The 16,051-nt window shown below is 48.6% G+C and overlaps 2 non-coding genes across 2 annotated transcripts; both read right to left on the bottom strand.

Annotated features, from left to right (window-relative positions):
- Positions 1–11,065: 11,065 nt before the first annotated feature.
- LOC123358546 lies at positions 11,066–11,247 on the bottom strand. Its single transcript, XR_006575749.1, has one exon. It is a non-coding gene; the product is annotated as a U2 spliceosomal RNA (small nuclear RNA).
- Positions 11,248–15,691: 4,444 nt separating this feature from the next.
- On the bottom strand, positions 15,692–15,764 carry TRNAK-CUU. The gene has a single exon. It is a non-coding gene; the product is annotated as a tRNA-Lys (tRNA).
- Between the last annotated feature and the right edge of the window lie 287 nt (positions 15,765–16,051).

The raw sequence follows: 16,051 nt of genomic DNA, 5'->3' as shown, positions 1-16,051 counted from the left end.
GCCCACAAGTTTGGCCCTGGTGCTTCCTGCCACACTTTTCCTCTGGCCCACATGGCGCTTGAAGAAAGAAGGGCCAGGGCCGGGATTGATAGTCAGGGCTTGGCAGGAGGGAAGAAGATTCCCAGGCTGGAGCCTCACAAACCTTCCCTGCTCCTCTGTGCACCTAGAGCAGAGGCGGCCCAGCTCTGTCTGCTGGACACCTCGGCAGAGTAGGTGAGTTCATGTAAATACAGTCTGGTCCCAAAGCCGCCCCCAACCCTGGCTCGTCACTAGCTGTCAGGGGAGAGCTCATCCACACCTTTCTTCCAAATCATCATTTGAAATTCTGAGGTTGGCCAACATTGCTGAAGCCAATGCACCGACATTGTCAGCAAACACAACAGCTGGGTGAGGAAACCCGGCTTTGTCCAGACTTTTCAAACCTATTTTACTTTCTCAGGTACAAGTATTTTTCATACGTTGGATCTGCTTTTAAAGTGTGTGTTAACGTTTCAATTTCCATTCAGATTTGCAAACAGTGACAACATTGGCAGCGCTGCATGTAACTACCTGACCACTGGGGGTGGTGTTGGGGAAATTCGGGGAAGGGGTGCACAGCCCCCTGGCTGGGGGGCGTATAGGGAACGCCCGGTTTCACTGAATTGAGTCTCCTACTGCAGCACCTCAGTAGGTTACATCAGAGAGGAGCTGCAGTGTCTAGGCAGTGGGATGCCTGTGCCTTTAAGAGCCCAGCCCTGGGAAGCCCATGCTGAGAGGTGCTGCCTGTGGGAGGGGAAATAGAAAAGCCCCTCTGCTCCCCCCGCACCTTTGCAAACACTGGAGTCTCAGCCCCCCGGGGTAACTGTTACCCCTCTGCCCCTGCCTGTGCCGGGGTTTAACCCTCTGGCAGCGCCTCCCCCTGGGCTGAACGCCAGCTCCTTCCCCCCTCCCTGACTTTGCCCTTCAGCCCCTCTCCTAACTCTGCCTCCAGCTGCTTGACCCCCCCGACCAGTCAATTTCCAACCCCTGCTCAGACCCTGGCCACCCCCTCCTCTGATTTGCCCCCCTTTGCCCCTCTTTAATTCCTGTAAAAAGTAGGGGGGCTGGATCCCATTCTCAGGGGGGGGGCCCTGCCTGCCCAATGCTCAAAGCGCCCCCCACGATCTTGCGGATGTTTGCCGAGTGCTGTAGGGTCACCTGCAGGGAGAGAGACACGCGGTTAGGAGGTGATGCAGCCAAGGGTGCATCACCCAACACTGAGATGCAGCCACCTCTGGGGTGGGTTGCACAAGTCAGCAAATTAATTTGGAAAAGGAAACGCACTGAAAGGACCAAGGCAGCTGCAGGAGGTGGAGAAAACCAGAAAAAGCAGGAGCCCTGGATCCCAGCCCTGCCCCTCACCCAGGGTTGTGAGTTCAATCCTTGAGGAGGCCACTTAGGGATCTGGGGCAAAAACTGGTCCTGCTAGTGAAGGCAGGGGGCTGGACTCAATGACCTTTCAAGGTCCCTTCCAGTTCTAGGAGATTGGTATATCTCCAATTATTACCTATTACCCTCCCTCACTCTACCCACTAACCCCCCTCCCCTCTCCTCCCAGAGTTGGGGGGAGAACCGAGGAGTCCTGGTCCCCAGTCTTGCCCACCCCCATATTCCATCCAACAGCTGCCCCCCCCCAATTGCAGGGCAGTGCCATGGGACACACCAGGGCCTGCCTGTTTGCACAGGATGGGAAACACCAGTGCCCCGGGGGAGAGATGATGCTAAGGGAGAAGCAGGCAGCAGACACCCCCACAACAGAGAAAGAAGTGCTAGGGGGCGCCGTGCCGCAAGGAGTGAGGGGGGTTGGCAGGGAATGGGAGGATCTCCCCTCACAGCGGGTGCATCTGTCTCCCCCGCAATTCCTCCCCAGCCCTACCCCGGCCCAGGCTAATCCTGGCCCAGCTACCAGGGTTACATTTGGCCTGGATTCCCCAGCTGCTGGGGGAGGGGTGTGGGCTGGGGACCATGAGCCTCTACTCCCCTTTCCCCCGACACAGCTGCATGGGAACTGACCAAAGGAGCCTGGAGCACTGCTGCCTAGAGGAAACTGAGGCACCAGCCAGTGACAGACACATCATGGCTCTCCTCATCCTCATCCTCTTTTCCAGATACAACCCGGGGTGGGGGGGAGGGAACTCAGGGCAGTTGCATAGTCAACCTGTGGAACTCCTTGCCAGAGGATGTTGTGAAGGCCAAGACTATAACAGGGTTCAAAAAAGAACTAGATAAATGAACAGAGGACAGGTCCATCAAGGGCTATTAGCCAGGGTGGGCAGGGATGGTGCCTGTAGCCTCTGTTTGCCAGAAGCTGGGAATGGGCGGCAGGGGATGGATCACTGGATAATTCCCTGCTCTGGTCATTCCCTCTGGGGCACCTGGCACTGGCCGCTGTCAGAAGACAGGAGGATACTGGGCTAGATGGACTTTTCGTCTGAACCAGTCTGGCCATTCTTATGTCTCCCTTGGCGCAGCAGTGACACCCAGTGGGCAGTCAGAGTAACGCACAGAAGGTGTTTCCCTTGATACAGCAGTGACACCTCGTGGTCATTCAGGGTAACGCACAGAAGGTGTTTCCCTTGGTGCAGCAGTGACACCCAGTGGCCAGGTGGCGTAATGCACAGCGTGTCTCTGCCTTCTAGGTGCAGTGACCCCCACGGACCAGTCACGGTAAAGCACAGAGTGTGTTTCTCACCAATCTGGGTAATGCTCAGAGCATGTTTCCCATGGCGCAGCAGTGACACCCAGTGACCAGCAGGGGTGGCATCAGACTCTTCTCGTTTGGTGGGAGACTGAGGTGGGCTAGACAAAAAAGATTGGGGGGGCTGCGCCCCCCCATCACCTGGCCCCACCCTTCACAGGGGCCATGCCTCCCATGCCTCTGCTCCTTCTCAGTTAAAGGCCAGGCTCATCTCCTCTCCCCCCGGCCAGGGGTTAGAGCAATACAACCTTTATTAAAATAAAACTGATAAGAACAGATACAACTTAGATAATGTTTCTTCAAGGTTCCCAAGACACAGACCAGGTTTTCATCTCAAGGCCAAAAGACCCATAATATCAAGACACTTGATCACGGCCTTGGATAGGCCAAGAGACTACTCACCCCATCTGAGCTCAAAGAGCCGAGTATTAAACAGGGTTTACTTTAAATAATCTAAAGCTGTCCAAATTTTAGTATTAAATCCAAAGTTCTTAAAGATCCCATCAATAACCAAAACCTAAATGAAAAATTGAAACCAAAAACAATGTTTAATTTAAAACCCAAACATTAAGAAAAACTTTGTTTTTAAAAACAAAAACTAACAAATGCCATAAATTAATAATTTCAACATTTTATCTAAAAGGTGTGCTACAGCAGGATGATAAAATAACATAAAATAAATAAGCCTGACCACTAAAACCTCCTATAAAGGAATTGAATCCTTGAATACTGGCCAAATCTGTATAAAATATGCAGAACTATGTCAAAACTGGTGTTGCAGGTCAGCCATTCAAATTCAGCAAATGTCAATTAAAAGCTCCATTCCAACTAAAAAAAACAAAACAACCCAATAAACCAAAACAGTCACAGCCTGAAACAAACTACACAGAAGGAAAATTAAACCTGTGCCAACATTGGAACAAACGATGTAAATTTCTAATTCTAACTTCTTGTTTCTCCCAGGTGGAAAGTGTTTTGCACCTCAGTAACCAGACTGTCACTGCAGCTTTCCTTTCACTAAATAAGATTTTTACCAAATATAAATTATCCTCAGATTTCTCTAAGAGAAATTGAAATTGTATCTTTGCACTAATATCCCAAGTGTGCAAGTCCATCCCCTCAGAGCAGCCCCACACCCTGAGCCCAGGGGAGACTCCCAACTGGTTTGTGTATTTGTAACCCTGGGGTCTGAAGCTGATGAGAAAAAGGGAAGTGAGCCATCTGGGAGCTTTCCGATACCACCTGCTGGGAGCAGAGGGAATTGACTGAGCAACGTCCTGGCTAATTTTCACTTTGTTCTCTGCCAGCAGGCTCCACTGGAGAGCTCGGGAGTGATGTCACCATGGCAGCACCCTATTTACATATTAAAAGCCGGCATCTGGGGCCATTGGGGTGAAATGTGAGTACTTTTAGGGTTGGGACCCACATGAAAAGGGATGTGGACAAACTGGAGAGAGTCCAGCGGTGGGCAATAAAAATGATTAGGGGGCTGGGGCACATGACTTACGGGGACCTACAGGCCATATCCTGTATGTTAAGCTAAGGCAAAGTGAGCATCTCTATAGTGTGACCTTTTACTCGGAAAGGAAACTTGACCTTTATCTTGTTACTTAAATAGATAAGTACCCACACCTGTCTAAGACCTTTACCTAGACCAATCGACAATGGAGAATGGCATGGGGGGGGGTTCAGTGTTGTACCCACAGACTTAACAGGTACACCACAAGGGAACTTATGTGCATATGTACATGTCATCAACACACACAAATATACTAGCCTATGAAGTAAGCGTACCCTAGTGTTTTGTGGGTGAAGAATGAATTTTGGGCATAGGAGGAAGGATTTCCGGTGCTTGTGCCCTATAAAAGAGGTAACCCATCTCGCTGGAGCACTTCCCTCTATCATTCTGACTTACTTCCTCCACTCTCTCTCTATCTACTATCTGTAGGCTGTACTTGTTCTTAAACTTTAAGTTTCAAAGGAACTAGGCCAGTGATGAGCTGCCAAAATATTAACAACCGGTTCCCTCCTCCTCACCCCATGAGGAGTCATGCGCCACCCCCCCCGACTCCTGTCCCATCCAACCCCCCCATGTTCCTTGACAGCCCCCCCATGCCCTATCCACCCCCTTCCCTGTCCCCTGATTGCCCCTTGCCAGCCCATCCAACCCTTTCTCTCATTCCTGATGGCACCCCGGGACCCCTACCCCATCCAACCACCCCTTCTCTCTGTCCCTTGACTGTCTCTGGAATCCTTACCCCTAACTGCCCCCCACCACCCCATCCAACCCCTGCTCCTTCCTGACTGCCCCCCGACCCTTGCCACCATTCAATCCCCCTGTTCCCTGCCCTCTGACTGCTCCAACATTAATCCACCTCCCCAACTCCCCTGCCCTCTATCCAACATGCCCTCCCTGCTCCCTTACCTTGCTGCCTGGAAATGGGGGCCCAGCTGGGCTGGGGCTGGGACCCTGACGCTGGGACAGGAGCCGAGCTGTGCCCTGCCACCCTGCTGGCCTGACCCCGGGGCAGGCGCCGAGCCCCGATGCGCCGCCCTGCCCTGCCGGCCTGACCCCGGGGAAGGCGCCGAGCCCCGCCGCGCCACCCTGCCCTGCCGGCCAGACCCCGGGGCAGGAGCCGAGCCCCGCCGCGCCGCCCTGCCGGCCCGACCCCGGGGCAGGAGCCGAGCCCCGCTGCGCCGCCCTGCCGGCCCAACCCCGGGGCAGGAGCCGAGCCCCGCCGCGCCGCCCGGCCACACCTCCCCTGCCCCCCGCCCCAGCTTACCTGTGTGCCTGCCTGCCTGTTCAGGCTTCCCGCTAACATCTGATTTGCGGGAAGCAGGGGAGGGGGAGGAGAAAGGGGGCGGAGCAGGAGAGGAGGGGAAGTGAGCTTGGGCCGGAGCTTTTGTTAAATAAAGCCCTTATAGAACTGGTTGTCCTGGAACAACCGGTTCTAAAAGGGCTGCTAAATTTAACAACCGGATCGCGCGAACCGGTGCGAACCAGCTTAAGCTCACCACTGAACTAGGCTAAGCTCGGTTTCCCTATGTTTTTATTCTTTGTTTATTAGGTTTTGATTTTAAGTTTAACTTAGTCAAGTAAATCCTAAGTAACATTAGCTTTTTCTAAGCACTGCATCTTTCACTCAAGGATTGAAAACCTGAACTGCAAGGCTGCTCCTGTGTCTCTTACCACCAGGTTATCAAGGAAGGGTGTGAGTATATTAACCAAAACTTTGTAGCATATAATGCCATATGTATCTTTTGACTAGCAGTAATGCAACTTTAACTTTATAACTCAATTAAATTAAATAAAATGTAAGCTAATAAATTAAATTTTCATCATATTTTCTAAATTAATATGAGTATACCCTAAATCAGGCTACATGGGTAAAAGAGTTAGAGTGCAGGGGGATGAGGGCACCGGCTCTAAGGATGCAGGCTCTAGGGTGGGGTTAGAATGAGAGGTTCAGGGTGCAGTAGAGAACTCAAAGTTAGGGCAGAGAATTGGGCTGTGAGGGCTCTGAAACAAGGCCAGGAAAAAGAGAGAGAGCAGGTTAAAACAGAAAGTGAGGTGAGAGAGGAACAATTTGAGCTGAAAGGGGGGGGGGAAAAAACTTCCAACTGCCTCTTCTCTACAGAGCATTTAAGAACTAGATGAGAAATATTTCTCTCTCACTGCAACAACAACTCTGGTGGGTCTGGGCTGACGGAAGAACCCCTTCTCCCAGCAGACCTAATCTGGCAGGTCTGGGCTATAGATATCTTACCCTAACACATTTAGTGTGCCTGGCCTGGGACAGGGGAGGGGCTCCTCTCCTCTCCACTGGGGACATGGCGGGATGAGAGATGTGACAGGGCTTTACGGGAAATCATTATTTGCCTGATTCATGTGCCAGTCCTAGTCCTTGCTGACCCAAACAAACCGTGTATCCTGCATGCTGATGCCAGTTTGGAGGGTCTGGGAGCACTCTCCTACCAGGAAGTGGAAGGCAAATGTAAATCTGTAGCCTTTGCCAGCTGAGGACTGTCTGATAGCGAAACTCGCTATCCCATCCACCAGCTGCAGTTCTTGGCCTTGAAATGGGCCATCACTGAGAAATTTTGAGACTACTTGTCTGGTGCTCAGTTTCAAGTATGGACAGAGAACAATCCACTGACTTATGTGTTAACAAGGGCTAAGCTGGATGCTACAGGGCAGAGATGGGTGGCTACTTTTGCTAGCCATAACTTCAGCATTCAATACCAATGAGTTGGTATAACAGGGAGTGTGATTTATCAGGACCACCAATTCTTGGCTCGGGGGAGGATGTAAGCAGGGTCAGAATGAACTCTACCCTGCCATCTGTTGGTGATGTGTTGTAAAGGCCTTTTGTTGCTGATGTGCATGGTCACACCCACCCCGCATTGCATGATGGGGGTGCTTGTCCAAATGGACATTTCGGCTGCTGTGGGATCCCCAGTCTCTTTCTTATTAGGGCAATAGTAATAAAGTGTAGTAATCCTGGTGATATGAACCAAGGACAGTAGAACGGTACTTAGCAGTTCATGATTTCGGGACTCACCCAAATGTACATAAATCTCGTTAGACAAGGGACATGGGTTCCAAAACATAGTGAATTAAGAGAAAGTGAAAATGAATATTTGTTATAGGACTTTTTGGAGTTCCTAAATGCAGATATTATGGACTTTTTCTCTCTTCAGTTTAAAAATGGGGCTGTTTATGATTTCATTACAAATATTGTTTTATAACACACACACCTAAAATCATTGATGCTTAATAAAAATTTAGATATATACTCTGGCTGGTAGTTTTTGATCTCACTTAAATAGTGAAGTTTGTAGAAATATAGTGCTGAATGAGATCATGGCAATAAACTAAACTGCAACAACTTAATTGTTGGGATAAAATGCTCTTTTCCACTCAGCCTGCAAGGAATTTTTGTAGATTGGACTCACAGACTGAAGCTTAGGAGGGGCATGACTTTTGAGGCACATGCACCTCTTCTGCAACTAACATTTGTTACCTCACTCCATAACACCACGCACAGAGCAGCCTGTTACCTCTCAAGAACAAAAGACACCATGAAAGAGATTTAACAGCATAAGATTGGGACAAGCAACTGCAGCACCAACAACAATTTGAAGAGATTCAAAACTGCCTCTGTTTTTATACACCAGGGCCAGCCAAAAGAACATCAGCATCAGCACAGCCACAAGCCCAACAAACATCCATTCCAATCTCCCACTAGATTTTGCCCTATGGAACCCATACCCCTTAATGGTGAGAATTTTCGGGGTGAGGGTGACACTCTCAGGCCTCAAATGCCAGGTACAGTTACTCTGTCCTTGATCCAAAATCAACAGGAAAATACACTGGATTACTCCTGCCCCAATAACAAAGAGACAGGGCATCCCACAGCAGCTGAAATAGCCGTTTGGTCAAGCACTCCCATCATGCAATCCGGGGTGGGTGTAACCATGCAAATGACATCAGCCCCAAAAGGCCTTGACAACAGATTACCAACAGATGGCAGGGTAGACTTCATACTGACCCTGCTTCAACTAGATTGTCTTGACCTTACGAACCAAGATACATACAACGTAGGCCGGGTGGGGAGAAGTCTATGTAACTCATGCAGTTGTGGATATACACGTGACCTCAAATATTACCAACTGCCCCCCCCAAAAAACAAAAAAAACCCAGGCAATAACAAGGAAATGAAGAGGTTTGTCGAACGGGTTCTGTCTGATTTACCATCTTCCCAGCTACCCATCAAAGTTAAAGACCTAGCCCAGTATCCTGTCTGCTGACAGCGGCCAATGCCAGGTGCCCCAGAGGGAATGAACAGAACAGGGAATCATCAAGTGCTCCATCCCCTGTCGCCCATGCTCAGCTTCTGGCAAACAGGGATACCTAGCTAGGGACACCGCTGGCGAAGCACCATGGATGGACCTATCCTCCATGAATTTATCTAGTGCTTTTTTGAACCCTGTTATAGTTTTGGCCTTCGCGACATCCTCTGGCAAAGAGTTCCACAGGTTGACTGTGTGGGGCATGAAGACAGACTTCCTTTTGTTTGTTTTAAAGCTGCTGCCCATTAATTTCATTTGGTGACCCCTAGTTCGTGTGTTATGAGAAGAACTAAATAACTCTTCCTTATTTACTTGATCCACGCCGGTCATGGTTTTATAGACCTCCCTCGTATCCCCCTTTAGTCGTCTCTTTTCCAAGATGAAAAGTCCCAATCTTATGAATCTCTTCTTAGATGGAAGCTGGTCCATATCCTCTCATCATCTTTGTTGTCCGTTTCTGAATCTTTCCCATTCCCATATATCTTTTTTGAGATTGGGGCGACCGCATCAGCACACAGTATTCAAGATGTGGGCGTACCATGGATTGATATTGAGGCAATATGATAGTTTCTGTCTTATTACCTGTCCCTTTCTTAATGATTCCCAACGCTCCGCTGCACATTGAGTGGATGTTTTCAGAGAACTATCCACAATGACTTCCAGATCACTTTCTCGAGTGGTAACAGCTAATTTAGACCCCATCGTTTTATAGGGATAGTTGGGATTATGTTTTCCAATGTGCATTACTTTGCACTTATGAGCACCGACGTTCATCTGCCATTCGGTTGTCCCGTCAACCAGTTATGTGAGATCTCTTTGTGGCTCTTGGCAGTCTGCCTGGGACTTAACTCTCTTGAGCAATTTTGTATCATCTGCAAATTTTGCCACCTCACTTTTTAGCCCTTTCCCCAGATCATTTATGAATAAGTTGAACAGTACTGCTCCCAGTACAGACACCCGGGGATAAGAGAGGGAAGATCCTCTTCTGACACTGGCAGACCAGGTGCCAGCTCATGCCAAGGCCCCTAGGCCTTACTGAAAAGTGACAAACGCATGGCTGGAAACTAGTCTTGCTCACCTGTTTGTTAGTGTTGTTAAAACAGGCATTAGCTTTATAAAAACGTGTTTAGAGTTTATGACAAGCTTTTGAGTTGCTGCATGCATTATTCTCACCTATAATAGCCGTAGCCCATGTTGTAAGGTGATATATAAGCGTTGGCACTAAAGCTGTAAAAAACCCCTTGCCGCCGCCACGCCACCAATCAGGAGAGAAGCATTACCAAGTGTGAAATGCCAGTTTACCAGAAGAGGCGTCGTCTCCTTTCCAACAAGAGAAGGCCCTGACTGAGACATCAGACAAGCCACCGTGGATCATCCGTGGACAAAAGACTTGGTTGATTGCTCCTCCTCACACACCTACGAGGAGGCAGAGCCCTGCACAAACACTTGCCCCCATCAGCTTGAGCTCTGGGGGAATGGAATAAAAATCCCTGTCAGGAAGAAACTGTTGTTCCCCCGGGATGCTGCTTGGACTTCAGGGAGCCGGCACACCTTCTAAGCAGCAGCAAGGGATCCTGGTTGTTTGGCTAGGGTTAGCCCTAAAGGACATACAGAGCTTGTGTGTTACAGCAGCTTCTACTACACCTGGGTGGCAAGATAGAGTCAGGGTGCCCAAGGGGTCTGTCTGTGACTCCATGTTAAGGCTGTTCTAGTGCCCGAGGAGTTCACACTTGATACTTGGTGGGTGAAATTAAAGTGAGGAGCCCCGCTGCCTGCCAGCCCCAGGGGATCCTGCTCTCTGGGGCTCTGGCCACACTAGAAAGGTAAGTTTCTAGCTTGCCTGGTTCAGAAAACCAGACGGGAAAGAAAGAGAACCCACATTACATTTTTTTTTAAAAAGAATTCTCCAGATTTGTAAGCCACTGTCGTGATTTGGGGGATTTTCCAATAGCGAGGATGGCAACAATGAGAAGCTAAGGGTTATTATTTAGCATTTAGATTACAGTAGGCTTGGGGGGAAAAATATCAGGATTGGGGCCCCTGTGTGCCGGGTGCAGCACGACACCTAGTGCCTTGTCTTGATCTTACGAACCAAGCTACATAGAACGTAGGCTGGGTGGGGAGAAGTCTATGTAACTCATGCAGTTGTGGATATACACATGACCTCAAATATTACCAACCGCCCCACCCCCGAAAAATACAAAAAAAAACAAACAAAAAAACCCATCTCCCCAACAGACCCAGAATCTGGAAAGCATTTGTCCCTCATACTGTTGAAAAGACTCACAGCAGAAAGAAGGAGTCCAGCTTCTTAAATTATTCTCTAGCAAGACAAAGAAGAACCTCTCATATCTATAGACTCACAAAACACTTCCAAGAAACTGTAAAGGAAGAAAAACACCCAGATTTTTCTGCTACTTCAAAAAACAACTGCTTTAAAGAAAGTGTCACAGTTCAACTCTTTTCTGCTTTTCTAACCAGAAGGTTCTCCCCTAAAGGAGATACACTGTTCCTGGAAGCACTGCGATACCAGGTCGATGCATGGGGCAGACAAAGCAAGCTTCTGTTCTAACCCCCCCTGCTTCAAAAATCAAGTTAATATACAGTCCTCACATCAAGGACATACCAGAGATTAAACTGATAAGAATTAAAGTTTATTAGAGAATATTTAAAAATAAATGATACAAAGTGTTTGAAGCGTCAGTTATTGTATCATTGGGGGTAACATACAGGTTGTAGGGGGATGTTAGCGTTTTGGTATTGGACGGCATATACATATACACAGTCTGTCATGTCCCCAATGCAGGGTATACGGTGGGTGAGTTCAAGGTACAGCCAGCAAGCAGTGAAGGTACATCACTCATACAAACAGGTAATGGATAGTCATGGGCATGAATAAATGAGCCGACTGGGTAGTGATGATAGGATGACCATCCCAGAGCAGAGTTCAGTTTGGTTGGCTCAGGGGATAAAGTCCAACAGAGGAAGCTTACAAGTCTCTTTTCCTTTGTGGGTGCAAGAAGTCACACCAGCTTACTCTTTATATTGACGATGGCTGGTGATATGCTCTGTGTAAATGTCTCTGGACCACCAAATACTAGTACACTCTGATCTTAATGCTAACAAGCAATGCTCACACTCTGCTACGCACGCACACCCCTGCGCCCACCCATTTCGACCTCACCAGGACGAGCTCCCAGACACGCAACAAACACCACAACTCGGGAACTCTACCTGAGAATCACTTCCCCGAAATGACTCCAGTGGAAGACTTCAAAGCAAGAACCCTTAACACACAATTCTGTTCAAAGACAGACAAGTCTTGCAGATGCCTTCCTCTCCCTGGTTTCCCCTCTATACTCCTAATTTCCATAAAGCCACCCACTGACCTGGACTACCAATCTCTCACTGTTAACTCTTACAGCAAAACAGGGTAAAGAAAGCCTATGCAGGCGCTATTCCACAGCCCCGAGGCTCTTTTCTGCTCCTTCCCACAGAACTAGCTCAAACAGACAGTCAATTGCATCAAAGCAATTCCTTGCCATTTGGGGCATTGGTGCCCCTTAGTCCCTCTGAGGTGATCGGCTGGTTCCTTCTGGCCTGAAACGCTAGGAATCTGACTCAAAGGGCCACAACCTTCCTCTTCTTCTGCGCCTATGAACTAGCACTCATCTGGGCAAAACGTTGACCGTTTCCTAAGTTAAAACACTGGTGTTTTCCCAACAGGAAAGGGATGGACAATTTCTCTTCTGTGGGAAGACGAGGGAAACCATGCAATCACCTTCTGGAAGGTATATTAAGGAGGGCGGCGGAAGAGCCCTCACGGACTAGACTAAGAAAGCAGCTCTTGAACTGACCTTCCAACAATGACAAACTAAAATCTGCAAGAGCAGCTTTTCAACTCAGGGGCCCAATAAGAAGCCGTTACCAATAACTAACCGAAGAGTTACAAATGACTCCAAACCATACACTTTTAGGAAAAACCAAACGTTAACACAAACAACAACGCATTTCTTTGCTGCTCTTCAACCGTGATACTCTCCTCCACCGTTCCTCCCAAAAACATACAAAACCAAAGAGCCAGTAGAATGCACATCACAAAACAGTCCCCTGCTAGCTAGGAAACCATCTCACTAACATGAGAACCTTAAAGTAAATAAACCATTTTCAGAGCTCTGAGCTTTTTTCATATACTATAGATAAGCTTCAGCCAGTGACACCAGTTCAGGTAGCCCCCTTCTGTTTTTCTCACAGCAGGCAACAGCCTTGCCAAAGCAAAGCCTTAAAAAATTGGGTACAAACTCATAAACATTCCTCTCCACGGAAAAATGCAAAGGGAAATAGGCTGGCCAGGGGCATGAGGACAATGGCCCAGACAAACGGGGAGGGACTTGGTCCAGGGGTGGAGGAAGACAGAAAAAGGGACAGGCATGGGATTGGCTTCCTGTCTTTTTTCCTTTGCTCAGCATTTTACCTGTGACTGTAATGGGGAGACTTGAGAAATACCTGTGATGCCGGCGAGGTAGGTGGCTGCCCCGAGAGCACAGAGCTGAGCATTTTCCACTGGGTTGCTGCCTACACCCCCCCAGCGCCTGGCCATGATCGTATAGTGGTTAGTACTCTGCGCTCTGGCCGCAGCAGCCTATGTTCAAATCCGGGTCACGGCATTGCTTTTTGGTGGGGAGGGGCTATCCTGCAGCACGCCTCGTGGCTCAGTCTGATGGCGTCCGTTTGCAAAGAGATCCATCAGCCGGTCCTTAGTTTCTGCTTGGTAAAGGCAAGTCAGTGGGGTCCATTGGTCAGAAAAAGAGTCCCAGGACTTCTTGCTGGGCGCCAGGGTCCAAAAGCAGCGCATTCCCTCCTGGAAAGGGCTGTGTTTCGAATGTCCGTCCAGTGCGCGTTGAAGGGAAGGATCCGCGTGCCAGGGAAGCTGCGTCCCTCCAGAGGCGCTTGAGAAGCCAAAGGGGCCGTGGGTGAGTTTGTGATGAGGTGAGTGTGAAGTGTGGAAGGGGGAGGGTGGCAAGAGGAGGTTTTCAGAGGAAAAAAGGTGCTGCTGAGCTGGTAGGGGAGGGCAAGGTCCCAGGCGGGTGTTGTGTGAGGAGCTGTGTAGGCCCGGAAAGGCGTCCTGCTGGGCAAGGGCAGGTGAGGAGGGCCAGGGCTTTTCCCAGGGCTGTTACTGCTGCCAAAGACTTTGGGAAGCAGAAGAGGGCCATCTCACTAGAGGGTTAAATTCACAACTCTTTCAACTCCCAGAGCCCTTCTACAGCACAGATGATTTGTATACACCTTCACCGTGAGCCAAATTGGCAGGTTTCCGGGAGCCCTGTGAGTCCGATGTTGTTTTAGTCTCCCTGCTGATTTATTAGGAGAATAAAAGATGGACACCAGAACTGAGGCAGACTACGGACACCGCATTCTGAGAAAACACTGGTGAACCTCCAACTCCAGCAGTGTGGGCCACATAGACAAGTAACCAGCACCCACAATCTTTACAAGCTTTTTTCCAAAATAACTCATCTTTTGGAAAAATAGGTTGAGCCTTTTTGACAATCTGGCTAAAGATTTTAGTGCCTAACTGGGAGCCTAGTTCTTCTGCAAATCTGGCCCTAGCGGTGGGTGTGAGACCGTCTGAAAATTCTGGCCAATGTGTCTGGAAGCTCCAAGAAGCATCGCAACTTTGAGCATTTACTAGAACAGGATGAACAAAACCTTCCTTCCTTGACCTACAATCACCTTGATTCCAGGTTGAGGTTTCAAGAGAATTGATTTGATTCTTAGATGCAATGCGAAACAAACACCCTCCTGTAGACATTGGAAGGGGGAGGCTGAAATGGATCTGCCACTAAACCACGTTGCCTTTCATCAGTAGCCACCTGAGCAAGAGGGTAACCACTGGCCTAGAGGTGAAAGGCCCGTAGCCCATGCTCAGAAGCCTTCAGCAGCTAGATCTTAGGAATGGAAAAGCTTAATGATCTTTCTCCGGGGTGTTACTTCCAAAGACCTGTATATAGCGCTGGGTGAAAGGTTTTTGGATGAATATTATATTTAGTGAAATATTTTGGTGGACCCAAAATGATTGTTTGGTTTGGTTTGGTTTCACCAAGAAAAGTGAAAAGAAAAGAAAAAGATCTTGGGTCAAAGTGCAATGTTGTTCTAATTTAGGTTAGGCTCGGTAAGAAGGAAAAACTACATTGTTTGCAAAAGTAAGTGTATTTGTGTAAAAGGGTGCAGAGGCTGGGCTTTAAGGGGCAGATAGCCATATTGTAGTAGTTGGAAGCTTTGCTTTCCCCATGGCCTCTAAAGAGTTTCCAAGCATTCTGAAGGAGGCCAGGAAGTTGCATTCTTCTGGTTGAACTCCAAGCAAGGAAGGCAAGGTAAACTTTTGTTGAAAAGGGTAATTTCCTGACCGGGAATTGAACCCAGGCCATGGTGGTGAAAGGGCCAAATCCTAACCACTAGACCACCAGGGAGATGACACTTGGAGGGGTTGGGCATAACTTTCTAGGCCTACTTTCTGTCCAACTGAGGCCATTCGTTCATCTTCAAAGGAGGTTAACACAAGCTCTGAGCTCTTCGTTTCCTTATGGTTCCCTTCCTATTTTTAGCACTGATATGAAAAAGAAACAGAAAACATATTAAGACAATTTCCAGTATTGTTATACATTGAGGCCATGTCTTTTTTAAAAAAAAAAACAGTTTTGTTGCTATCTTGTTTTACTCTCCATGGGCTTACAGAAATGTACGAGGGATGAATAAGATGTGGTGGAATCGTCAGCCTTAAGCAATCTCCATCCCAATGAAGAGAGCTGGTGGAGAATTTGAGAAAGAAGCAGTTATCTCAACTACTGAGCGCTGGCGAAGATATAGAAATAAGTAGAGAAGCTCTAGATGGCTGCTCAGGGGGAGGGGGGCAATCAGCTTCTGAAAGGTTATTTTTTCCCTCTCTTGCCTGGGCTAGAAGAGACTCAACTCTCTTAGGACCATGGAATTGTCAATGTGTCTTGTCTTCATGATGTACTAAAGGTCCGAGACCGCCTCAGCTGGTTGAGAGGACAAAGAGTGGATTCTGTTATGCTCTGAGACTCTAAGGGAGAGAGTGATGTCGAAGAGTGCAAGATGAAACGCCCAATGTGGGGCTTGAACCCACGACCCTGAGATTAAGAGTCTCATGCGCTACCGTCTGAGCTAGTCAGGCTAGGCCTCAAGGGCTAGCAAAGGCACAGACAGTGCAAAAGAAGAGCGAAGGAAGTTTCTTTGCGTGCTGAGATTCATTTCCTGACATTTGCCTTCTTTCCTGGTTCCTTCGCTCTCCAGCTAGCAAACAGTGCCCGTTCCAAGGCTAGTTAGATGCTGGTGTCTAGACCAGAGAAGTGGGAAAATCATCTAGCAGCTGCTCAGAGAAACCTGGGTGGGAGGGTGGAATTTAGGATTCTCCCACCAGGAGGAGGTGCTGTTTCTCAGAAAAAGCTTCTCAGCGCCCAA

The sequence above is a fragment of the Mauremys mutica genome, unplaced genomic scaffold (genome assembly GCF_020497125.1).
Source record: "Mauremys mutica isolate MM-2020 ecotype Southern unplaced genomic scaffold, ASM2049712v1 Super-Scaffold_100089, whole genome shotgun sequence".
Classification (NCBI taxonomy): Eukaryota; Metazoa; Chordata; order Testudines; family Geoemydidae; genus Mauremys; species Mauremys mutica.
This window is presented reverse-complemented; position numbering and strand designations above follow the sequence as displayed.